Here is a 27,551-nt window from a genome sequence, read left to right on the forward strand (position 1 = left end):
GGGACAGCAAGAACAGTGCTGTACATTTTAGAATATCACTGTTCCTGTTGTGCCCCTGAAGAAGAGCAGAAAGGATAGGAAAATGGAAGGAAAGTACTCTGGATGGAAGAGACATAATCACTGAAGAGCTGTTGGTATTAAATATGCTTACCCATGTTTCTCAGCATGTCCAGGCATATTTTCTAGCCCTTGTAAGCTAGGCTGCCCATATGTTCCCAAATAACCGTTTAAAATACAAGTTTACTTACCAGACAAGATTCCCCAGTCTCTCTGAGCTCTCACTGTTTGCTTCATTTAAAATGACATTTAATTAAATGAACAAGGACAGACTTTGTTTCTCCATGGGAGTGGGGGTATATGCAATATCTTGATGAGTTGTTGAAAGAAAAAAAGAAACAGGAGTGGTCAGAAGATAATTACTTTTTATGCCTTTTCAGACATGAGTTCTTCTTCCAGAAAACAATGTTGAAGTACTGTTATTAAAAGACATTTGTCTTAGCCATGACTTTGCTACTAGCAGTGAAAGTTGCAGAGGTAAAAGAAACTTCCATTCAACCCTTGCTAACTTTGTCTTAACAAAACAGATTTTTTTTTTCAATATTTTTATTTTTCAAGGCACCACTCGCAGGTCACCCAGTCTAATCTCAAGCTCAACTGAGGGGCAGCTAGAGCAGATTGCTCAGGGCCGTGTCATGGTGGGTTTCGATATCTCCTGATGGAGATTCCACAGCATCCCTGGACAACCTGTTCCAGTGTTTGACCACACAAGGAGTAAAAAGTATTTTCGTGTGTTTAAACACAATTTCCTGTATGTCGTTTGTGTTTATTGGCTCCTGTACTCTTACTGGTTCTCACTGAGAAAAGTGTGGCTCCACTTTCATTACTTGCATCATCAGTAATTCTGCAGGTTGAAAAGATCTTCCCGAGCCTTCTCATCTTCAGCCTCAAAAATCACGGCAAAAAGACTATTTATGGAAATGAAAATCTATTTAGGGTTATACAATGTATTTTATATTCAGCTCTCATGAAAAACTTAATTAACAGCTAATTAACAATTAACAATTACTAATAAAGGCTTCTCTGCATGCTTTTAGCATACATCTGAATAAAAAACTTCTTCACTGTTGTTGAATATATCCAGAAAAGCACATAACAAATGTGTTTTAGTCTGCCTCTTATTTCTGGGAAGACATTGGAAAAAAAGAAAAATATTTTTATTTCAGTAGGTGAAGTTGGAGATACCTTTTAATTTACTCTTCACTTATTCTTGCTGGATTTAGTCCATAATTTACCGACTATTTTAAACACCAATAAAAGTAGATGAAACACACTTTATTTTGTTCTATATAGTTGAACTACATGTAGAAAAAAATCACAACTCAGTCTAAGATTTAAGAATTTGGTCTCTCTGAATAGCTGAGCAGAGTATTTAGATCTATTTTTTTTTATTTTGCCTTTAATAAAAATACCTTGAGAAAAAGCTAAGAAAGAGAAGCACCAAGGACCTTCTTTTTGCAATTAAAAACATAGTGGGAACTATCAAATTAAATTACATTCTATTCCCAGCTACATCAGTGAAAATCAGAACTTACTGTAATAATATTGTGTGTAGGAATATGTGTTTACACCAGTGGAAATGGCAGTTTGTTTTCTAATTAAATTGAGGAGCTGCCAATGAGACTGGGGATAACAATAATATTCAATTCAGGTCCAGCAGGAGCTATGGTCTTGCTTTGCATTATTTATTTACATTGCATGTGATATCTCCTTGAGTTGTCCCATACAATGGGACCTTTCTATTGTTCTCCTACAATACCAGCTGAGCCAGAGCAACCCATTTCTGAAGCTCTAGATAAAAAGCAGAAGGGAGCAGAACAAGGGGAAATGCAGAATTTGAGTCAAGCCTAGATGATTTCCAGCTGCAGACCAAGAGAATTGAGTTATTTTAAAACTGAACCATCAACCTCTTATTAGAAGCTGTAGCCTCTGGCCAGAAGCGCAATAGAGTAGGTCCAAAAAAATGTGTTTCATTGATCTTATTACACTTAAAAAGGCCCACATCCTGTCTGGATGGAGCATGCATCTTTGGTCTTGAATTTGTACTATTCTGTGCCATAACCTAGAATCAGTTATGCATATGTGTATTAAAAATCAGGCCAATTAGCTGCCTGCAACAATACACCCTCCGGTTATTCTTCAGCATTTTTAACAAATAGAGATATTCGTTATGTTTACATTTAAGGCTTAATTTTTAAAGAAAGAAAGAGTTTGGGGTGTGTAATTTAAAGGAAATTTCCATGGAAGCTAAGCAGTAAAGCAATACATATTATCAGAAGCAAATTATCATTGCATTTCCTTTTGAGTGTGCCAGGAGATTGCTATGCTGAGGCTTTGTCAGTCAGTTGTGCAAAACCAGCCAGGGAGTAGCAGGCCTATTGGTGCTGGAGTGCCTTTTATTTTCACAAAGAAAAGCTGGAAATAACTCAAAAATGACACATAGTCAGTTTAGTTTATGGTCTTTGGGGAATATTTAAGCTTGACTCAAATGAAACAGTTGGATTTGGTTGGTCTGAATCGGTTTTCAAACCAGATGCAGTTGTCACTAATGTTTAGGTCTTGTTTAGGTCAACAACAGTCTGGTTGGGGAACTCGCTATGCTCAGAATTAGTGGTTGTGTCTGTGGCTGCAGTGAGTGTGGCAGAATAAAACTAGACAACTACAAACAGAGAGTGGCAGCAAGTGGCTGAGACGAGTTGAAAATGCGACTTTCTCACTAGGCCCATGATCACCATGTAGGGACATAATGGTCTACCCTTAATATTTTTTATATCTGGCAATGATATAGTGAATTACATAATCTCTTAATTATATTCAAAATATTAAGAAACTTGACTCTAAACCCGCTTTCTTTTCAATATTTCAGTTTTTCCTTGATTCTTTTTTTTCTTCTTCTGTTTTCTGTTTAAACCAAGAACATACTCCATATATATTAAATCCATATATTTACATAAATTTCTTAATCTTCATTCAATTAAGAATGCCGTAGTCCATGACAATTTTTTCCTACCTGTTAAGGAATCAAATGTATAAACACTATTCAATTAAATAACTTTAAATGATGATTGATACTAAAGGTCTGTTCCCATATACAGTTAAGAAGGGGAGAAAATAGAAAAATTAATATTCTACCTTTTATAAGAAAAAAAAAGTTAAACATTGTTAATTTTGAGATTACAGTAGTGCCCAGTACTCATACAGTTAATTCTGTTCAGCTGGTGTCAGTCTTCATCAGCTCCAAAAAAAAACCCCACTCACTATTACATTTACATAAATCCAGAGATGAAAAATTGAGTAAAAACCCTGATAAAAGAGGATTTAGAACTGGATCGCTAATCTTCCAAAGGACTTAATGTGCATAATGTTGGATGCACCCTTGCATTTGTCTGCTGTGCAAATCTGGATATGCACACAGGTTTATTCTTTGTCTCATTACAAAATGCAACACTTATGCACACCCTCACTATGAGGGTGGTGAGGCACTGGAACAGCCATGAACTGGAACATCCCTGGAAGTGTTCAAGGTCAGGTTGGATGGAGCTTTGAGCAACCTGGAAGGTGTCCCTATCCATGGCAGCGGGTTTGGAACTAGATGATCTTTAGTGTCCCTTCCAACTCATACCTTTCTGTGATTCTATGAGTCTATAAATATTAGTCATAAACTATTTCTAGTGGATTTAATAAATGGAAATAATTAACCTACCTTTTTCTTGTAGAATCATATGCTTTCTAAAGACCTACATCTTTCCCATTGCTGCTTGTTTTATGGAACAAACCCATTTGCTAGCCCTTTTCTTAATTTTAAAGTTACTTTGACTGATTAATTATATACAATATTGTGAAAAAATGTTCAAGGAGATAAGAAAGGTAACTGATGGAGGCCAACAGAGGCCAATGAAAATTTCAGTTAATCAATTAAAGGTAATATATGTAAGAATTCTTCAACCCTGAGACACATTATATGATTCTCAAAACCAAAAATGACTATATTTTTTCTGCTGGAGAAAAGCTAGTACTGCCAGTTGATTAGCTTATAAAAGACATCTTATTTAATTGGCAGTTCAGATCAATTAAGGAAGGAGAAAGTTGAAGTGTTGAAAATATGGACAGAAAATGGCACCATGTTGTAATTGTGTAATCAAAAGCAGCCATATTACAATGTGTCTGCATGCACACACTGACAGAAAGAGTTACACAGTCTGAAAACAGATGCCACTTAATAACATTGGCTGTAACAGAGGAGGTTCACCTCGGGGTTTCTTGTTGTGTTGAACAAGTTCTATCTGCAGCTTTTGGGCCACTTCACTCTACCTAAACACGAGACACTTAGCTCAGACAATTTAGGCTGTATGGAATTATCTGACACTGTTTGAAGTGCCTTGTTGTACTTTACCTGACCACCAAACAAGTGGTCAGATCCTTCACAGATTTTGTGTCAAAGCGGCTCTGTAGGTATTCTGGATATCACAGAGCACCTTTGATGGTTTTAGAAGCCCATGTGTGAGCACCTGAATCAAACCACCTGGCTCCCTTTATATTCAGTCAAAAGAAAGAGATACCTCAGAATGGGAGCTGGGTTCTGGATAATGATCACAAGCACCCGTGCCTCTTCAGTGAATTTGACTTTAAAAAAAGGTGAGATATTCTTCTGGCTAAAGATAGATGTGTACTGTGAAGATCTACAGCTGGGCAGACCACTCTTGGCTTCATTCATAGTCTGCGGAGAGCTAATTCTTACAGCTTTTGGTATCTGAGATGTAATTCCTGCCCCAAGGTTTACTTCTGTTTAGAGGAATTATATCTAAACTTCAATGACTGCAGACAAGATCTACACTAACTGCAACCACACCTCCGTAACTGACTGAAATGAAGATAATCTATATTATATATGCTTGAGATGGAATTTATCTTCCTGAATAAGTAAGTTTCTACTGTTATATGAGGTGCCCAAATATTTCTGAAGTATGGACGATACAATGGATGGATACAATACCAGAGCTACATGCTTCTGAAGCACCTGGTGATGGCAAATGCAGATGTCTTAGGTGTCTAAAAGCCACTAAATACATACGTGTGGGCAATTTGAGTCCTCCGTTAAAGCTAGAAATATTCCTGTTCAGCCTAATGCTCATAATTTTAGCACTTCATTCTAGTAAAATCAAATAAATATAGGACTTAGTGTGGGATCAAGACTAATAGACAGGACAGTGGGAAGCAATACAAATTTGTTGCTTCATTTCCAAAAACTCTAAGTTGAGTGTTTTATAAAGAAGTAAATTTTTTCTCCAAGAAACTACATTATTTTGAAAATAAGCTACAAAAGGTGCATGAGATTTTAAACTTTATTATGGAATTTAAACATTTTAGTCATTTTCTTAAAGCTGGGGAAACTGTTTCTAGATGCCTCACATGCAGTTGAGCAAGGTATCTTACATGATATTTATGTCTGTTCAAGCATAAATACCACAGGGGCTACATGTTACAGCAGTTCATCAGTGTGGAACCACACTCTAGCACCAGACAGGCTGAAATCGATTTAAAATGCAAAGGAGACCAGCAGAAATCACCAGAATGGGTTTGGATTAGAGTGCAGCAAGATTACCTCTAATCTGTGCACAAAAACTCTTGATATTTAATGCTCTTATATAGTTTTGATTACACCACTAGCAAGTGTAAACTAAAAGGAAGCACAACAATTTTTTACATTCTGGGTGCTTATTTACACAAAACTGAATAATGGAAAAGAATTCTACTGCATGGAATAAAGAGAGCCTGCAATAGCAAATACCAAAATATTGGCATTATCTTCAATAGAGAGGTGGAGGGTCTGTAAGGTAAAAGAAATTGGGAAGATTCTAGAGAGATACCTCCAGACATGAGGATTACTAAAATGGTTTTGTTCATTCAGTGATGAGAAAAGAAATCAACAATAACCGGGAAGCTTATCCACATTTCCATTTGTGCTGCCGACAGACACAATGACATGCTCGTATTTTGCATTCCCTATTGAATATCCAGTTTGGTTTTAACACCTCAATTTCAATGACAGAAAGCTGTTGCAGACTGGCACTGAATTACCGACATCCTCCCAGCTGCCAGCTGTCCTACCATGGCAGAACTGTGCCTTGTCTGTTGCTAGAAATGATTGCTCCAGATTAATTTCCTCCAGTTTTTCAAATCAGCACATATAACACTTAGGAATTTACTAAGAATGTTTCCTGCTCTAATCAGTCATGCAATAATCAGATTTTCTTCTTTCTGCTACCTATGTTACCTAGTATTAACATTCTTCATAATGGAACATGAGGAGAAAAATATAATTCGTATTGGGTTTGTGTGGCAAGGGTTTGGTAGCACAGAGCTACAGGGGTGGCTTCTGTGAGAAGCTGTCACAAGCTTCCATGATGTCTGGCAGTCAATGCCAGTTGGTTCCTGGATGGATCCACCACTGGTCAAGGCTGAGCCCCTCAGTGATGGTAATAACTCCTCTGAGATAACATATTTAAGAAGAGTGGGGAGGGTGAATGTTGTGAAACTGCGGCTGGAGAGAGGATAGAGAATATGTGAGAGAAACAGCCCTGCAGACACCAAGGTCAGTGAAGAGGGAGAGAGGGGTGGTGCTCCAGGTGCCGGAGCAGAGATTCCCCTGCAGCCCATGGTGAAGACCATGGTGAGGCAGCTGTGCCCCTGCAGCCCATGGGGGATCCCATGCCAGAGCAGGTGGATCTTGAAGGAGGCTGAGACCTGACAGGAAGCCCATGCTGGAGCAGGTTTGCTGGTAGGACTTGTGACTCCATGGGGGACTCCCACTCTGTGGGAGGGACCTGTACTGGAGCAGCTCATGAAGAACTGCACTCCATGAGAAGGACTTACATTGGAGAAGTTCATGGAGGACTTTCTCCCACGAGAGGGACCCCATGCTGAAGCAGGGGAAGAGTGTGAATAGTCCCTTCCATGGGGAGGAAGAAGCAGCAGAGACAACATGTGATGACCTGACCACAATCCCCATTCCCCATCCTCCTGTGCCACTGTGGGTAAAGAGGTAGAAAAATCGTGAGCAAAGTTAACTCAGGAAGAAGGGAAAGTGTTTTAAATAATTGATTGTATTTCTCATTATGCTACTCTGATTTAATTAGTAATAAATTGAATTAATTTTCCCAAGTCCATTTTACCTCTGATTGTAACTGGTAGGTGATCTCTCCCTGTCCTTGTTTTGACCCACAAGACTTTCATTGTATTTTCTCTCTCCTGTCCAGCTGAGAAGGGGAGTGTAACTGGCACGTTGTTAAACTCAACTCACCACAATCACCTACCATTTGTCTCTTTGAAGTCAGAATATGTTTTGATGTATTTTGGGAAGATAGTGGCCATAGTATGAGGGGCCCTGAATATTTTTCCCTCAATCCTGATTTTACACTGGTATATGCCAACAGACTTAAGCCTTTATACTCCTGACTTATTTCATATTAAGTAAGAAGAGAATCAGTCCTTCACAGCTTAACAGAACAGATGTATGGCTTTAAATGACTGAAAATTATATTTCTTCACTGTAGATTAAACATCCTCCTACTGCTTGTTAAATGCACTTGTTCATTTTCTTGATTGACTATAGATTCAAACGACCTTTTTTAGAAATGGATATCCTTATATGAGGTAGTCTCAGCATTCAGTAGTATGTTGATGCCAAGTCTGTGCAGTACAACATGCTCTGAAATTTTCATCAACAAAATATTGTACAGCATGTGAACAACAACTGAAAAAAAAAAGAAAAACACACCAATGTTGTTTTCTACAGGCAGGAACTAGGTAATATCAAGAAATCACTATTTATAAATTAAGCAAATCTACATCCTTCTACAGATCTTGTGTTTCCACCTTAGACAAAAAGAGAAAAAAAAAAAGGAAGAGAAAAAAGAAAAGAGGATTTCTTTGCGTATCTTTTGTTTTACAATTCACATTTCACATAGCAAACAGATCGCATTGACACAAGCATCCAGTGACAGAAGCAGAGTGGTTACCTAAATCCCATCGTATGTCTCCAGGATTTCTGCATCTGAAAATTGACAGGTTTATAGTTTTTCTCATGGAAACCATGACTTTCTCAAGGCAAGAAACAACCAACACAGTTTCTCATTCAAAGACTTTTCAAGGTCACTCTATTCAACACAGCAACAGAAGGTCAGGATAATGGTGACATAGCCTCTTCCATAACTACCATCAGAGTCCACTGGGGAGTCAAGACATCTTGTAAAGTCTAATGGTGTTTTGGCATCTGTTCCAGAGACCTTCCCTGCCCCCTCCTTCCTTCCCCTTTTTCCTTCATAGTAGAAGTGCAGCATCTACATGACAGAAGGCTGGAAATGTAAGCATTAAGCAGCTAACCTGCGGTTCCTTTTACTATTTCTTTAAAAATCCTTTCTGCTTCTAGGCTTCTCATAGCTCTGTCAGAATTTCAGTTTGAATGGAATAAGAGCCAATTCAGTTGATTCCCTGGTGGCTATCTAGAATGTGAGTCCTGGGGAGTTATTCATAGATTAGCCAGTGTCCTTTACAGAAACTCTAAATCCTATATAGGTTGGTGCCTCTTATTCCTGGATTAAATCTACATTTTCTGCAGCTAAAACAGGCGCATCTCAATATAGCTCTCATTCATTTAGGTACTTTGGTAACCACTGAGGGAGTTATCAAGGGGTTAGAAACAAAACAGCTCTCAAAAGAGCTCTGATTTATCCTTCAGAAGCTTGCACAGCTCCTCTGTATTTATTTTGACAGAACATAGAGTTCTCACACACAGCAAAGCTCTGTGGGTATCCTGGATATTTTTGCACTGTATGAAGCAAAGGTAAAGGAAGATATAAAGTCATACATATCAGCTTTGTTTAAAGAGACCTCAGCTATTAACGTAAAATGTGACATATGTTCAGCCTCTAATCTTCTGCTCCCTGATGAGAGTGCCACCACCAGATAAAGTAAGGACAAAGAACAGTGTGGGAATTCAAAATGAAAAGATAAGGACAAATGTTTTATGATAAAAGACAAACTGAGTGCATGAATGGCAGTGTTCTATATGAACACAGAACTCTACTTGTGGGTTTTCAGATGAGGAAGAGACTTCTTTCCAAAAAAGTTATTGATGTTTTCTGGATTTACACATTCACCTGGTCCCCATGTCACTGAGATGTTTACACTGTCAATTCACATGGCTGGATTATGAGATCTTTAGGCATCTTGATTTAAATTTTCTTAGGAGCAGGTGCACTTTTGAGGAACAAATGGCATATCTATCTCTCTATATTGCAGACAATCTCCAGGGTAATTAAAAATTCTATCATTATACTGAAAAACAACTAAACAGGGACTGAATTAAACCCTCACAAAACCTCTTTTCAATTGTTTCCCATAGTTTGAGAACTCAGTTCTTACACCTTCACATTCTTCTGCTGAAGAGGTACAATTAATACTGGAAAACAATGAAAATCTCATCATCTCTTCTATTCTATGGAATAAATATCCATACTAGAACAAAGTTGTGTCCTTTAAACTGGTATCATGCCCCTCCATGAGCTGGTGCATCAAGGGAAAAACTTCTCCAGGAACACAGGAGTCTCTGATCCCACACAGATGTTCCATTTTATGATCATGGTTAACCTACAGAATTCAAAAGGTGCTATGTGTCTATATTTTGGCAACTAAATCTAAACTCCTTTGCCTAATCAGCTGAGCAGCTCTCAGCATTCCAGTAGCTAATAAGGAAAGATCTCTAAATCATTGTTTAGCTCCTCAAATAAAAATATTTTCATCTAGACCATGTGTCAGGCTCTAGGACATCCATCACCGATGTTTAGTTTCTGCTCCAGAAGGGCATGGAGCTACCATGTAGGTCCAGGTATTGGGTCATGCCTGGCAGCCTAATGTGGATGTCTTTGGGCAGTGACTAATGGCAGAAACTTGTGATATGTGATCAACTGAACTGAGCACTTATTGACTGCAGTGGGAGCTTGGACTTCTAAATAAGATGCACATTGCATATGCAGGGATGCTGATTTGGAAGAGTTCCATTCTTTCAGCAAAATCTAATCTCTGCTCCCAACCTTTCCCTGACTCCTCTTCACCCATCTTTGTCATATTGCATGAATATAAATTTCATTTTCTCATCATTCCTGTAACTCCTGACAGAGGAGGGTCACAATAGCAGATATGGCTTTCCTTACCTCCTGCAGTTTAGATCTGCAGCAGTCTCTTAATGCACTGAAATTTTAATGTAAATATGTGATAAAAATCAAATGCAAACATAGGCAAAGAGAAATTTCAGGACAACATGCCCACCTTTGGGTTAATTTTTGTAGGCATGCAATATTCTTTCACTATCTCCAGAATGCACACTACAAAAAGTAAAGTACTTCTTTATTAAAGCCGCTGTAAGAGTTTTATTCTGAGCAAAATAATACCTTATTTTCTTTTGCATTTCTTTTGTTTAGCTCTCAGAAACAGATGGATCATTTCAGCTGAATCATAAATCAGATTGTGACTAATGATTAAAGTCAGGAAAGTCTCATGCTTTTGAAAACAGTGCCTTACCAGAAAATATCTACGGATGTGCAATGTACACAACCCATTAAATTGCTTGTAAAATTTAATGGCATCTTGTATATATAATATGAATATGTATCATTCAATATGAATGGGGATTCATGTGAAACACTGGACCAGAGGCATAGCTGGTTTGAATCTGTTTTATTATTTTTCTTGTGGATTTTTTTGTTTAGTTTTGCTATATTTTTTCAAGAATATTTATTTCTTCAGAATAACATTTCATAATTGTAAATATGCAGTACATGACCTGGTCCTCACTAATTTCACAATCCAGATCCAGCAGGTCTCTCCAAAGAAAGACAACAAAACCCAATATGTGGGATAAAATGCTGAAAACCACATAGAAGACAGCCTGAGATTTTTTGTTGTTTCTAAGTACCAACATTATAGAAACAGCAAATTCTGTTTGGGGTTTGAATGTGGTATGCAGAGGGCTGAGATGTTAGTTTTATTTTTGATACCTCCACTGGCTTCAAAAGTAGGTTAAACTCTTGGCTTCAGAAGGTTTTGAGCCCAGCACATAGGCAGGCAAACTCTATATGGAACCAAATTCATTCAAGATTGGACTCTCTTGATTTCAATAATACCATTCATTTCAGCATCGGGACTGATTTCACCCACCATGCAACCAACCATCAATAGTTTTGACCTAACATGCATGGTCTTGAGCAGATTTATAAGAATAGTTTTTCATCTAAATCATGCAATTTTTCATGATGTTTTGAGGACTATGTGAAAATTTAAATGAATATACATTTGGATGTAGAGAAGACAGGTAGCAATGCTGTTGGTAAAGTTCTGTCATTTTTCAAACTGGTATTTAAACAGGTTGAAGGTACCATAGCCATGTCCTGTGCTGTTCGCCACGGTGTGAGTTAACAAATGACACCGGTCATTGTGATCAAGCCTTTTACAATTAAAATGAAAAATAATTCTCCTTACTGTTTTTCAGCAACAAGAATGAGAGAAAATTGAATTTCTTGCTACTCTGAGAATGATATTTTTCAGAGTCTGAAGAGCTCTAAGCCACATGCACTTCAGTTGTCAATGAAAAGTTGGGCAGCGTTTTGGAAAAGTGTTTGACCAAGTAATAAAAAAAAAGAGCAATGAAGTGAGGATAACTCATATAAAGGACTTAAAAAGTATCTCAAGGGGCTTGAGAAAGCAATAGAAAAACAAAATACAAAAACTACCAGCATTCAAGCAAGAAATTATAATATGCTGAAGTTGGCAAAACTATTCATTTGAAACTGCCAGAATAATTCATGCCGTACAACAAGAAAACACTTCAAGAGGTCAAAGAATAAAATAGAGGCAACAAAAGAAAAAAATATCATCTGAGCAACAGAAAACCCCAAATGACAGCACTCACAGATAAAGATGACAGATATGTCATGGACAGACAGAAATCAAGAAAGAGATGGAAGAATTCAATCAGGGTCTAGTTAACAAGAAAGTACATTTACCACTGAGCCTTGGTGGTGATGTATAAAACAGGGATAGGGTAGCATCCTTTGAAGGACTGCAGGAAGCTGTTAAATATACATTTCTGAATTTGGAAATAGTGAAAAGTGAATTGGGATAGCACAAGGTTCTAAATAAATAATTTCAAAAGATGTACAGAAGTTGTTAATATTGTGAGAGCATTGTGCCCCTTGGAAAGATGTTTAATTTATACTTTTTGACTATTCTTTTTAGAAAACCCCAAAGTAAAACCAAGACAAAGATAGTTCCTCTCAGAGGAATGAGAGCACAACTCACATCTCTTCAAAATTTAAAAGGTTTCCTGTTATTCTGTTTTTTTTCCATTGGTGTCCCCATCCCTCTATGAGGAACAGCAAGGCTGTTTTTTACACTTTGTATTTAAAAAACTTGCTAAGGCAACAAGATAAAGTCTGTTTAAACACTTATCCCTAGGAACAAGACCTCATCACCAGTTGATTTGTCCTTTCTAGGAGGATGTGATCCTTGGATCTGGACGTGATTAACCTCATTAGTTTTTCAAAAATGAACATTCCAATCCAACCCCAATCAGTGTGAGGAAAGCAGCTTATTTGAAAACAGCTCTGATTTGAAGGTTTCTGTATCTGCAGTGCTGGACTACCTTATATCAAAAAAATAATTCAAAAACATCTCTCAAATTATGTCCTATATTTCAAGCCACAGGAGCTGTTCGCATTTATTTCAGCTGAAGCTCAGTGAAGGGATTGAGATTTTACAGCCCTACACTTCCTGAGCACAGGTTAGTGAACACATACAAAGTTAAAAGAGAGAAGGCCAGACCCTGAAATTTTTAATCAGATGGAACTCCCCTGCCTCGATGAGAACTTTGCTAATGTTAGGACTACTAGACTTGGCTCAGCTCCAGTGCCAGGTCTGTGAACCTTACTTAGCTTCAGCAAAATTAAAGTTCACAGGCACAAAGGTACTGCAGAGACTTCACTGCTGATAACCCGAGGCCATATCTTGAAGATTTTCCCACTTTCTTTCCCAGCACACAGGCAGGCAAACTTCCACTGACACTGGGAGCCAAATTCCTAAGTGAACAAGTCTGGGATGGAGTCAAGAACAGATTGCACAGATTTCAGCAGGAGCTTTGCTGGGTGGGATTTCACCATTTGCTTCAAATGAGGTGAAATATTAACCCCACAATAAGTTTTATTATTAAAGTATTAGTAAAATGAATTAAAACAGCTCTGCACTGTCACCCATACGGACATATTACACTCCTTTCTGTAAGTCTAACATTGTAGCTTAAATGCTATAGATAAGTGATGTACGGAAAAAATGTTTCAATATTGTGCTCTATGCACTTAGAGTAATCTTAGTCTCTATCCCTTGCACTTAGCATGTATGCAGTTCTAATAAAAAAAGTGATTATATCTTATAGCTTGTTCAAATGTTACCATTATGAGAACAATTACAATGATGAAATTATGTGTACACATGAAGACTTGATGATAGTGAAGTATTTCCTAAGTGAAATAGTGCCAACAGGGTTTAAAAATATGGCTCAAAACTTATATAAGAATTTCATAAAACAAAAATAGTGACATCGCAGGCTTTAATTTTCTTTAAATGTTCCAATTTTCAACTTTCTATGTGCTGTTTAAGAAAGCATACACTATATTTTAAGTTGAGTTATACAGTATTAAGTTATTTATTCTAGGAAACAGCCAAATTATGTGAGTTTTTTTCTGCATTAGTGTACACACAGACATGTGTCAAAGGAAAGTGGGCATCTCTTTTTCCGTGATTTCCATATTATTCGTTGTGTTAGGCAGAAATTTTGGCATTTCAGAGTTGTAAGACTTCATCTATACATGACATGTGCTAAAGAATAGAATCTAAACAATGTAAAAGACATCTGATCAACTTGGTGACCTTCTCTGAACTTGCTCCAGCAAGTCGATGTCCTTCCTGTGCTGGGGACCTCGGAGCTGGACACTGCACTACAGGAGGGATCTCACCAGAGCAGAATAGAGGGACAGAATCACCTCCCTTGACCTGCTGAACATGCTGCTTTTGATTCAGCCCAGGATACAATTTTGGGACAAGGCATTTTCCTGTCACTCACTACATCACAGTTAGTACATCATATGCTAGCTACATATGAGGTTAATATGTCTTTTTGAGATGGAATCAGAGTAATATTAACTTCAGTTTTCTTGTCCAAGGTTTGATTGTTAAACACTGAATTGGCTCATGGTATCATGAGATCTGCTTTTGCTCTTCAGGAAGACTGTCCACATCATTTCTAGTAGTATCTCTTAAGGGAACTACTCAGGTAAATTTAGTGCCATGTAAGGCTCCTGGAGTAACTGCTCTGTTGAGCAACTCATCTATGAGAAAGCTGAGGGTGTCCAGCAAACACTGTGCAATATTTTCATGCCCTCTAGTTGTAGGTATTGAAGCTTCATCACTTGTTTGTCATTCCCCTTGGTTCCTATCTCTGAAACATGATTCCATGCTGTTCAGCTGGTGGAAAGCAGTTAAGCACCTTTTTTATTAACACATGAAACTGTATGTGCAGTTTGCTTTATTTGGAGAATGAAGTCAGACTGAATGCACTCAGCAGATTTTACAATATCTGGGTTCTCTTCTTTCTTGTGAAAACAGAAAGAAAACAAAAGGGAGAACTGATTATAAATCCAATTTAAAAAACCCACACATGTAAACAAAAAAGTATGTTATGTAGGATACCACGGGCTGCAACTACATTATAAAATTAAAGAATCCTAATAAATGAACCTAAAGACTGGAAGTCCTATCTATATTGTGGAGTTGATTTTGCATGAATCCCGTTCAACTCTTTCAAGAAATTAATGAGTAGTGCACAAATCAACTAGTGGCATGAAGCATTCCCAGCAGACTGTTTTGATGTGACCACTGTTTTTAAGATTAAGAAAATTTAAGAATATGGATACAAATTCTTCTGTGCTCATTGGCCTTTGGTGCCTAAGAAAAGTCCCCAAAACACTTATTAAGAGCACCAGAATTGCTTTTACACATGAGTATAGCTCACATCTCTGCTCTCATTTTCAGAGCCTGAGGTAGCAGATTGTACATGTGCCTCCTCTGCAAACAAAAGAATAACTTGATATATGCAGATGCAGACACAGACATACTTCAGTGCCTCATTTCACGAGTGGGCAGGCGCCCAAATGCCTCAGGGTAAACTCCACTTGATTGAGTTCCCTATAATTCTACAGGATACTTTTGAGACAGTAGAGCTTGGTCTCCCCTTGCACTCCTTGTGCCAGGATCAGATTCTGCCCTATTGTGTGACAAACTCCATGCAAACAGTGTCATGCAACACGTCCCCTGGCTCTGACACCGTGGGCAAGGCTGTGTGGGGCAGGAGGACTCAGCCACTAGAGTTCCTAAAGCACAGCTGGGGACATTGGCTCTGCCACCAGAAGCTGCATAACCAGAGCTGTGTCAGGGTTAATTAGGTGCACAGAGAGGCGGGGCTCATTAGGTGCCAGGAAGCCCTCATTGACATATTTCTGCTGCTTTTAGGATCCCAGCAGCCTTTGATAAGTCTAGACATACTAGTTTCCTAGGAGTTAACTCAGTGTCTCTACTTCTGCACAGTCTCTGTAAACCTGCCTTGAATCCTTATTAGCTCAGCTCTTTTTCCTTTTTTTTTTTTTAATCCTCTTCTGGACTTCCATTGTTTAAAAGGCTAAACCTGGAATTTGCTAATCATTATATTTTTATAATATATTTTCCAGTTAATGAGACAAGATCCCTGAGCGTAAGTACAAGGATACAGAGAAATTCATGCTCCTTCAATGAAGAAGCAGTTAATCATTTTCCTTTTGACATTAAATCTATTATTCATGTCAATATGACATGGATGTAAGACTGTCATTACAAGATCATTACAAGGAATTTCTTTATCTGAGTCTATGCTAGGAGAGATGATAATTGTTATTGCTAATAAAAGTAACTGCTATTACTTGGATTTTAAAATATAATTACATGGCGGGAATACTTTGCTGCCATTTACTTACACAACCCATGTAATAACCATATAACTAAATTAGAAATGGATGAGGTGGATAGTGGAGATTAAATCCAAATTTACCCTTTCTGATCATATGCAGAAAGTTCTCACAGGACTGACTGAATAAAGAGTGCAGAGTTAGTGGGGAGATATTTCTCTCAGCTTCAGAGCAGACACAGATAACCAGAAGATGAGCAAAGTAGTTACCGACACCAGGCTGCCTAAAGCTGCCAGCAGTAAAGGTGAAGGATCCTCTATCTACTGCCAGATTTATACTGCTGGCCCCTGCAGAGATCCCTCTGTACCTGTATCCACATGGCTGTTCATACATATGTGTATATTGTGACCATAATGCCACCCCTATTCTCCCGAACCTCTCTGCTGCCAGCTATTTCATATCCCTCACAGGATACTGTGAGGGTCACTTGCATTGATAAGCCTCAGCAAAATGACAGATACTTTTCACCCACTCAAATAAATAAGAAAATAAAGTGCATGAGTTATCTGTACCATACAAAATTTAATTGACTAATGTGGTAAACAGTAATGTGACTTCTTATCTGATTAAAGCTGAATATGAAGTATATAAATACCAAACAAAGAACATTCTCTACTTCTAGTAGCATCCTGGTTTTGGCTGGGATACAGTTAATTTTCTTCTTGATAGCTGTATTTTGGATTCAGTATGAGAATAAGGTTGATAACACACTGATATTTTGGTTGTTGCCCAGTAGCACTAACTCTAAATCAAGGACTTTTCAGTTCCCCATGCTCTGCCAGTGAGTAGGTGACAAGAAGCTGAGAGGGAACATGGTCAGGACAGTGCACCTGAACTGGCCAAAGGGATGTTCCATACTCCAGAACATCATGCCCAGTATATAAACCAGGGGGAGTTGGCTGGAAGCCACCGATCCCTGCTCGGGGGGGGGGGTTGGGCATTAATTACTGGGAAGGGAGAAATTGTGCGTCACTTGTTTCCCTTGGATTTGATTGCCCTCTCTCTGTTTCCTTATTATTATTATTATTATTTGTTGTTGTTGTTGTTATTTAGATTATTAATCTGTTCTCAACTCATGAGTTTTACTTTTTTCTGATTCTCCTCCCTATCCCATTGGGAGCAGGGGGAGGAGTGAGTGAGCAGCTGTGTGGTACTTAGTTGCCAGCTGGAGTTAAACCACAACACGTAGTTAGGGTGTAATAAATATTTTATTTTCCATGAGTTATTATGAGTGTGGCCTGTTTAACTGATGGAACTGAAATACAAAGTGAGGGCTGCATTCAATCAAAAGTATAACAGGATTCTGTAACCTGCCAGTGCTATTAAATGTATTTTTATATGTGTATAAAAAATGAATTGTATGTAGCTCTGCAATACACCATTCCTCTACTTTTTCTCAATTTTGGAATATGATATAGACACATATATTCATGTATGTGTCTGTGTGTGTGTTAGATCTTTCTGTCGATACAGAGGAAAAAGTAATTGAATGAGCTTGATGAGCCAACAGTGAGGGATTTTGAAAACATGTATAATCCTATGGGGAGCAGAGGAATGCAGCTCATTCCTTACAGTGTGGCTGTGGGGTATCACAGGCAGTTTTCTCCTGGCATTATACTTAGTGCCTTTGTTAATGGTCTGGAAGACAGAGCACACCTTGCAGGTGACGCTACAGTGGGAAGTGTTGTAAAATATAATGTAAAGAGAGAGAAACAACAGAAGGGCCCTAAAAAGGTGATTAGAAGGAGAGGCAGGAAACGAGATTCAAGCAGGAAATCTGTAGTTGTGGAAAAGAAACAGCTCAGAACTCTGTTAAAGCTGGGGAGTAATTTGAAGTCTGATTAAAAGCCTCTTGACATTAGTGAAAAAGATGCACACTGATTTTAATGGGCCTTGAAACTGATATCTTTTAAAGCACTTTGAGTTCCCTGAATGAAAGAGGCAATATATAGCAGGGCTGATCCTGTGGGGGAGAATTTGCAGTGTAGGCCAGTAGCAGGAAGAGATAGGGAAGCATTTACAGAGTTATTTGGGACTATGAAAGTAATAACAGCATTTTCACTCCCTTTCTCTCTCTTCTAACCTATCCCCCATGTTCATTTCAGCTATGAAGGTGAATAGGGCATAGGAGGGCTAGTTTGTGAGAACCAAAAACTTCAGCTATGTACACAGAGTCCCTGAAGTGACTTTTGCTGCTCTGCTCATTTTTGAAAACTACGCCCTTCAAACCAAAAAAATGGTCTTTAATGAGGTTGGAAAGCTGCAATAAAGAAGAGCATTTCGGTGGTGTGTAATACCAGATTATATGTAGCAAACCACTTGGAGGATGTTTTGCAACAAACTTTTTAGATGTATTTAATATTTTCTGCTGTACAGGAAATATTAAGGTTCCTTTTTCTTTACAAAAAAAGGATTTTACACTTGATTTATTAGATGGATATGACAGGGCACAGCCAAAATCATGCATTTGGGGTAGCAACTATTTACCCACATATTTTCAGGCTCTGGGTAGACCTTATAGCACCTTTTAGCACCTAAAGGGGGTCTAAAAGAGAGATGGAGAGGGACTTTTTAGAAGAGCAAGCAGTGATAGGAGAAGTGGGAATGGCTTTAAGCTGAAGGTGGGTAGACTTAGATTGGACATTAGGAAGAAATTCTTCACTGTGAGTGCAGTAAGACACTGGAACAAGTTTCCCAGAGAAGGATGTCCCATCACTGTGAGTGTTCTAGAAAAGGCTGGATGGGTTTTTGAGCAACCTGCTCTAGTGAAAGGTGTCCCTGCCCATGGAAGGGTTTTGGAACAAGATGATTTTTAAGGTCCCTTCCAACACAAGCCATTCTGTGATTCTATGGTCTTGAACACTTGATCTCTTTTTGTTTTTTTTTTTTAATCAAGCATATACTCAAGGCAGGAAAATCCTCTTCAGTATTAGCATAACTGATTAAATTTCATTTATTGTTTTTATTTGTGCTAAATCCTATGACAATAATGAAGATGCTAAAGTGCTCTTTTAGAACGTAACATGACCTCTAGAAATATGTATACTCACATTAGCATTAGGCGTATTTAGAATTTCTATAGAGAATATTTTGGTATAGTTGGTGCACAGAACGCTATTTTGAAATATGTGCAGTATCATATTTCCCAAATTATATTTTATTTGCACCATTTTGAATGTTTTTATTTATCTATGTGTTAATATCTCACTTCTCTTTTATTCATTTATTCTCTTAATTTTTTCTTCTATTTTCACCTTCCCTCCAATAGTTTTTCTTTTCCTTTTGGTCTCTAAAAGAAAGAAATAAAAAATATTAAAGAAAAAATAAATGGGTGGAAGAGAAAGGGAAATATCAAATCTATTTGAAAAATGAGCAGTATAAAAGTGCAAAACAAACAAAGAAAAAAAATGTGTTCCCTTTCTGACATTTTTGCTAAAAAAATGTGGGAAGAAGGGAGCAAAATCAGCTTTCACTTTCAAGTTTTAATTAACATGAAATATCTTAATAAACATACACACTGATGTAACTTTTTAAACTTTGTTAATTGGAAAAGCAAGAACGTACACCAATGTTGCACCTCACTGAATGCAAACAATTATAAAAGTCAGTGAAACTGTAAGTGATAATGAGAAGCTGTATTTGCAACTGCTGAAACGTCTGCCTAGATCCTCTCTGAGGCATTCAGACACCATATGTTTCCATCAAACTGGTCACAGATTTTCTTCAAAATCGTCATCCCGCAAATGTTAGAGGCATCACTTTGGTTTGTATGTATCATCAGTCTACAAAGACAAAAGTTCCTTTATTTTTATCTTACATCCATGCCTTTTCCCATTTCAGGGAGCACCAGCACAGGTAGGATGCTCAAGTTTTTCTGTTGTCTCCTCCACCCACCTGGAGGGTGGTGCCTACAATGGAAACCTTTCACCGTCACCACAGGACAGGTAGGCAGTTTCAAGGGTTAGTTTATAATACTTGTCATATTTACCAATTCAACCATACTCTGTGTTGTCTTCTAGCAGAGAGTTTGTTTCTGCTGCCAGTCTTGTTCCTGGCCTCTGTTGGAGTCAGCTGGCTCAGAGGAACACCTAAAGGCAGTGCCATGTTGGGCAGACTAGTTGATCTTGTTGGATGGGCTGATCTAATGGAAGATTTCCCTGCCCATGGCAGGCAGTTTGGAACTGGATAATCACTAAGGTTGTCAATCATTGGAATAGGCTGCCCAGGGAAGTGGTGAAGTCACCATCCCTAGAAGTGTTCAAGAAACAACTGGACATGACATATAGTGCTCTGGTCTAGTTGACAAGGTTGTCAAGGGTTGGACTTGATGATCTTGGAGGTCTTTCCCAACCTCACTGATTCTGTGATTTTATCTTTATGGTCCCTTCCAACCAAAACCATTCTATGATTCTACGTCTCTCTAAAGTTCAGGAAATGAAATAGCAGCTTTTTCAGATATGTTATATGACTTAGGGTGTGATATGGGTTTTTTGAGTCATATGAGTAATTATTTGAGAAAGGGACAAAGGTTGCAGGGGCAGAGGAGGAGAGAGCAGAGGAGGGAGCAGCAGTAAAGGGACCCTGAGGGTGACTGGAGGAGGAGGAGGGCAGGAGGGGCTGCAAGGCCAGAGCAGGGATCATCCCACAGCAGCCATGGAGAGCCCTGCTGGAGCAGAGATTTCCCCCTGCAGCCCAGGGAAGGACCACACTGGAGCAGGGAGATGTGCCAGGAATGCATATTTACATCTTTATCATATAAATGCATATTTTTCTAATAAGAAAATGTAATCCTAGTATTCAGGTCATTAAAATATAGGCTTGCTTTGGGAAAAGAAAATATAAATAGCAGCATGAGGTGAGTGTAAATATGTACATGAAAATGTAATATAGGAAAAAAAACTGTTGTAATGTGTATTTTATAAAAACCTTTTGCTAGTTTCCAGCTGGAGATTTGTAAGTCCTTTAGCAAATGTTAATGACATAGACTTAAGTCATCATAGGTCATTATTTGTTTTTCGTGAGAAATTAATTATTTCAGGTTAAAATCACATTGCAATTAAGCTGCTGAAATAGTTAGAAACATATACTAACAGCCATATCAGTCTTTACACAAATATTTGCATATTTTTATTTAAACAGCAGAGCAAACTAGACCAGAGGACTTATGTTTGCCAAGTGTGGTTCTTTAACACGTTTTATGGATTGTTATGAAAGAAAAAGACACAGAAAGTGGTTCTTGCATTTTCCAGGCTATTTTTCATACTCCTTTGGATCTTTTTTCCTTCTCTGATTTGGAAGCAGTGTTTTGTACTGTCTTGGTTCCCGCTTCCTTATGTCACTTTTCCCATCCTGCCCATCCAAGTCTCTACTTGAATCTGAACTGGATTTAATTTTCTGTACCTTTAAAAATTTCAAATATAGAAATATGGAGTGTGTTGTGCAGAATCAGTTAACCTTCTTTACACCCCACCATGGAGATTTGAGAAGACTATGATGTTCAGTGAGAAAAGCACATCCTAAAATCCCACCCTCTGCACACCCTAAAGGTACAGAGAAAGACAACAAGCAGGAAGGGTAAACCCAATAAAACCCTGCCCTGACTCCCAGGCCCATTCCAGGACACATGAGTCCATCAAAAGCCTATCTGTATGAATCCAGAGGAGCACAGGGTCACAAAGACATGCAGGAACAGAAATTAAGGGCTCAGAGGAAGGCACAAGCTGTCTGAGCCCCTCCCAGAGAATTGTCCCAGGAAAACCTCAGTCCCGCTATCCAGGAGGGAAACCCATCAGGATGAGTCAATACTGAAGCACCTTTGAGACGGAGAAGGTTGCTACCTGAGGGTATACCACACACTATGGGATGAAAGGGAAAAGCATTTTGGGATTGAATAGGATTTATTATGGCCAAAGGGAGGTATCTAGGTAATTTGAGGAGGAAAAACTGTGTGAAAATAGAGATAAAGTGCATAAAAAGTATTGGTCATCTGCAAGTAGCTGCTTTGCAATATACCTATTAGATTTCCTTTTTCTTTGAGCAGTATGGGAAATTTCTTTCAGAACCAGACCCAGTGTGGGAGCTGGGTGCACGCAGATGGGCTGGCAATGGAGGCTAGAGGTTCCCTGGCTGGAGAGACAGGAGTGAACAAAACCAAGCAGTACCCACTGGGATGGGAGCAGGGAAGAGTGCACCACTCCTGTGCACCCCTTGGAGCAGACATGGGTATTCATGAGGGTTTGTAAGAGTCAGGTAAGATCAAGCTGAAGTAGCCAGAGAGTAGGTGATGTGGTTGGGACCCAAGTTGTCCCTAAGGGTGAAACTCCTGTGGGGTTGGTTGTTGGGGTCCAGGGGAGTCTTGATCTGTCATATGTGTGTGTTCTGGGGCAAACTGGACAAGAGTTGTGGTCCTATGGACTCATATGTCCAGTTTTCAGCAACTGGGATTTTCCCCTTGCCTTCCCTTGCCTTCCCTTGCCTTGCCTTGCCTTGCCTTCCCAAACCTTCCCTTCCCAAACCTTCCCTTCCCTTCCTTTCCCTTCCCAAACCTTCCCTTCTCAAACCTTCCCTTCCCTTCCCAAACCTTCATAAACCTTCCCTTCTCAAACATTCCCAAATTTTCCCTTTCCAAACCTTCCCTTCCCAAACCTTCCCTTCCCTTCCCTTCCAAGCTTCCCTTCTCAAACCTTCCCAAACCTTCCCTTCCCTTCCTTTCCCTTCCCAAACCTTCCCTTCTCAAACCTTCCCTTCCCTTCCCAAACCTTCATAAACCTTCCCTTCTCAAACATTCCCAAATTTTCCCTTTCCAAACCTTCCCTTCCCAAACCTTCCCTTCCCTTCCAAGCTTCCCTTCTCAAACCTTCCCAAACCTTCCCTTCCCTTTGGCATTCCAGATTTACTTATTAGATTATGTGGTTCCTAGGGGAATGACAGTTGCTACAGTCCCAGTATTATGGCTCATTTTTTAGAGCTGGTTCAATTTCTATCTTAAGAAACTTCTTATGAGTGTATTTAATATTCAGACTTTTGATTTTCAATTTTTTTCAGTTCATTAATTTGAACAGTAATTTCCTCCTTTTTGACACTGAACTGCAATCATACACTGTCTGGGTAAAATACTTTACTGACAAATCCAATAAAGTAATTTTCCTTAGACTAGCTATCATACTTAAATTATATACATTACCATAACCTAAGATGCACCTGCTGAGACAGAAGCTATAAATTGATATATACATTTTTTTTCTTAAATTTTCCGAACAAGCTATGGATTTGACATTTAAACCATCATCCCAGACAAACGGATATCATTATTTGGGATTTAGGAATTTTTTAAAAGTTCACTTAACTGTTTTTTCTAAAAGCTATATCAATCTACTTCTAAGGCTTTGAGTCTTCCTATCCTTGCTTCATGTCCTATCACATCTGTGGAAATGTTTATGTTGTTATCATTTGCTATACTGAGTTATGTGGGCTGAAAACCACAAATTAATATATATGGAAAAATAAAAATTGGTATTTCATTTACAATAGTCCAATGACAGATGGGGAGTTGTTCCCTAGCTCTCCTACAACACAGGGCTGATGAGCCCCTTTAGAGTGTAGACTGAGATATGCTGAAGTCAGAGCCAAGGCTCTGCTGGGCTGGTGCAACACCGGGTTGCCCCTTTGATCTTGGCAGGAAACCTATTCCCCATCTGTGATCCAGGACTGGAAACATTATTGTTCCATAGGTTTACTGCGAGGACAACTTTGTGCATTATGGAGACACATTTAGAGAATATTTGGATCCAGAAAGATGATAGATTAGTATCTGATGCTTTCAGAAGACTCTAAATATAATTTTAGCACTTGACACCAAAAATGTCGTCATGTTCCAAAGTGACAACCAACAGTAAGAGCAGCAGTACTGGATTGGACCCATTGGTACTGGTCTCTGACTATGAAATATTTTGTGAAGAGCTCTAAGAGACCAGCATCCATCTTTGTTCTTACTGCTTTTAATGAACTTCTCTCTATAACATAGTTGTGGTGAGTTGACCTCAACTGACTGCCAGATAACTACCTAGCCACACTCTCTCTCCCTCTCTTCAGCAAGCGAGGAGAGAAAACAGGTGGAAAAGCTTGTGGGTGAAGACAAAGACAGGGAGATCACTCACCAATTACCATCATGGGCAAAACAGAACTGACACGGAGAGATTGATTTTATTTGTTTCTAATTAAACAGTGTAGGAATGAGAGAAATAAAAAACAGCAGTAAGAATTGTAATGAAAAGGAAAGAAAGGATCAAAACCCAAGACAGACATCTTATGTACAGTACACTTGCACACCACCTACTGACCAGCGCCAGCCTGTCCCTGAGCAGCGACTGGTGACTCCCAGACAATTCTCTCCAGTTTATATACTGGTCATGACATGCTGTGCTATGGAATATGCCTTTGGCCCACTGGAAGAGCATGGGACACAAAAAAAGTCCTCGATTTAGGGTAAGAACTACTCAGCAACAACTAAAACATGAGTGTATTATCAGCATTATTCTCTTACTAAATCCAAACCACAGCTCTGTAGCAGCTACTAGGAAGAAAATGAACTCTATCCCAGCTGAAACTAGGACATCACTAACTACCAAGTTTTTTACCTTCTCTCCACTTTCCCCAGGTAGTGCAGGGGGATGGGAAATAGGGATTGCAATTGATTTCTAATGCTTTGTCTCTGTTGTTTCTTCCTCCCCATCATCTTCCTCTCCTGCAGCATGGGGTTCCTCCCATAGGAGACAGTCCTTTGTGGACTTCTGCAATGGGATTTCTTCCAATGGATTGCAGTTCTTCAAAAACTGCTTCAGCCTGGGTCCTTTCCACAAGCTACAGTCTTTTAAGAATGGATTATTCCAGTGTAGGTTACTCTCCATGGGCCACAGGTCCCGACAGGAGTCTGCTACTGTGTGGACTCTTCGCAGGCTTCAGCTTTCTTTAGGGCACATCCACCTGCTTCTGGTGTGGGGATCCTCCACAGGCTGCAGATGGACCTCTGCTCCCCCGTGGACCTCGATGGGCTGCAGGGGCACAGCTGCTTCACCATGGTCTGCACCACGGGCTGCAGGGGATTCTCTGCTCTGGCACCTGGAGCATATTCTGCCTCCTCCTTCCTCACTGATCTGGGTCTCTGTAGGGCTGTTTCTCTAACATGTTCCCACTTCTCTCTCCAGCTGCTGCGAAGCGTTTTTCACTCTTTCTTGAATATGTTATCACAGAGACTCTACTAATGTCACTGGTTGGTTCAAAATTTGGGCAGTGACAGATCCATCTCATAGCTGGTTGGATCTGGCTTTGTCTGACATGGCAGCAGCTTCTGGTCACTTCCAAGAGAAGCCACCTTTGCAGTCTCCCTGCTACCAAAACCTTGCCCTGCAAACTCTATATAACAGCTGATATTATTTTTTTTCTGTATGATTAAGGAAGGACAAGGCTTTTGTGCTTTGTTTCTCAATATTGCCATTATTTGGTGAGCCAGGCTTGGAAAACTTTCAATAATACCAATTATGAACTATCAAATAATCCTATTTTTGGAAACCCTTTCGTGTCAGAAACCCCAGGTTTTCAAACCCTTCCTGGGAGAGCAAAGTGTAAGAACCATACCTTAGCAGAACTATTTGAACTTCACAGGGCTTGGATCGTAGGGTTTGAGAGACGTTTGGTTTGTACGAATTAGAACAGAATCAGCTTATATCAGAGCAAAGGGAATGAATCTTCAGAGGGATTCATCACATCAAGGCTCTCCTTATCACCGGCGTCAGGAGGCTTTATCTGTGCCCAGCAAAGCACTGAAACCCAAGAAGCCGAGAAGTTGAAGTTACCTGCCACAGAAATCACTCCATCTGGCATTTAAACGTAGACATCATCTGGTCTGTGCTGGCTTTGAAAGAGCCATCATCATTTCTCCAGGTCGCTGAGCTGTTGCAGCTTTGGGATGGTCTGGAGACTGATCAGCTCTTTTTTTTCTGAGCCATTCCAACCACTTTAGAGACAGCCTTAGAGACTGGAGTCATTATGTGAAGCGGGGAAGTGAATGGGAGATTTCTCATCATAAATCAAAAATGTATGAAGGTCCCCTCTTCTCATCAAAAAGAGAAGCTTCTTATTTTGCGAGAAAGGGATTTTATGGGGAAAAAAAATGATTCAGCAAAAATGCTTTGGTTTAAGGCAACATCGTATAAAGAGGAAATTTTTCTCAGTATGTTTTCTTTCAGTGCTTGGCACAGCCCCAGGGAACAAGAGGATCTCTGTAACGTCTGGTTATTGTCAGAGCTGTTGTTTGGGCCGTTGTTCTTTACTACTGTTTGTTATAACCTTCTTACACCTTCCCACATCCCTGACAAATAAACACATCTACTTTTTTTCTTGGGATCCATAAATTTCAGGTTTTCCAATGAAAGTGAGAATTTTGAGTCACCAACAAGTTACTGGGGGGTAAAAGCTGTGCATCAAAATAGGGCTAGAGCAGATGGGGTAAGCACAGATAACAGTTTGAAACAGGAGAAAAGGAGAATGAGATTTCTTTCTCCCCAGCCTGCTTCATCCATCCCTTTTCCCACCCTATGCTCTCTCTCTTGTCTGGCTTCCAGATACAAGACATGGGATAAAATACTAATTTGACAGAAAAAGGGAATGGTATTTCGGTAGGTTATCAAGCTGAATCAGCTAATGAAGGGATCCAGCTCTCCATGTCTACATCCACTCCTGGAGGAGTGAACTATGTGTTCAAAAGGAGGGGGAGATATATCTACCAGATATGGCGAATAAATGGATGGGATATTTCCAAATCTAGTTACCAAGTTAAGGGCTAATTATATTTTCTTCGCCTGTATTGGTGGTCTTATCTTTTGTAAAAGGTCAAACCATAGACAAATGGACAATCTCAGCTACCAAGTTAGCAACTCTACATCAGCACAGTTTTACGTCTGTTTCCAAAGGCAGTGCTTGAAAATAATTTTATTAATGCATGATAAATGGATTAAATGACAGAAACTTCCTTTCTTTGAGAAAGAAAAATGTTCAAGTACTATTTCTGTGTAGTAAAGTGTATTTAAACTGAAAAAAAAGCTCTGGACATTTGTAAATGTCTGTCACTGCATTGTGCAAGGCAAAAATAGAGATAGAGGTCACTGACAGCATATAAATGCCTGCTGATATTTTAAATGTTCCAAGGGTATATGGAAGTTCTGCTTGGGGCCGGCAGACTTGGCAGGATCTATGGAGGTGGATGCTCCCTGGAGTGCTAAATGGAGGCTATGAAGAGTGTCTTATCACACCAAAATCCCTAAGTTTCTGAAGTGTGCATACACCTATTTTAGTAACTATCATTCCCCATATAGGAAATACTGACATGAAGATTTC

This window comes from Pseudopipra pipra, chromosome 1 (assembly GCF_036250125.1).
Source record: "Pseudopipra pipra isolate bDixPip1 chromosome 1, bDixPip1.hap1, whole genome shotgun sequence".
Lineage (NCBI taxonomy): Eukaryota > Metazoa > Chordata > Aves > Passeriformes > Pipridae > Pseudopipra > Pseudopipra pipra.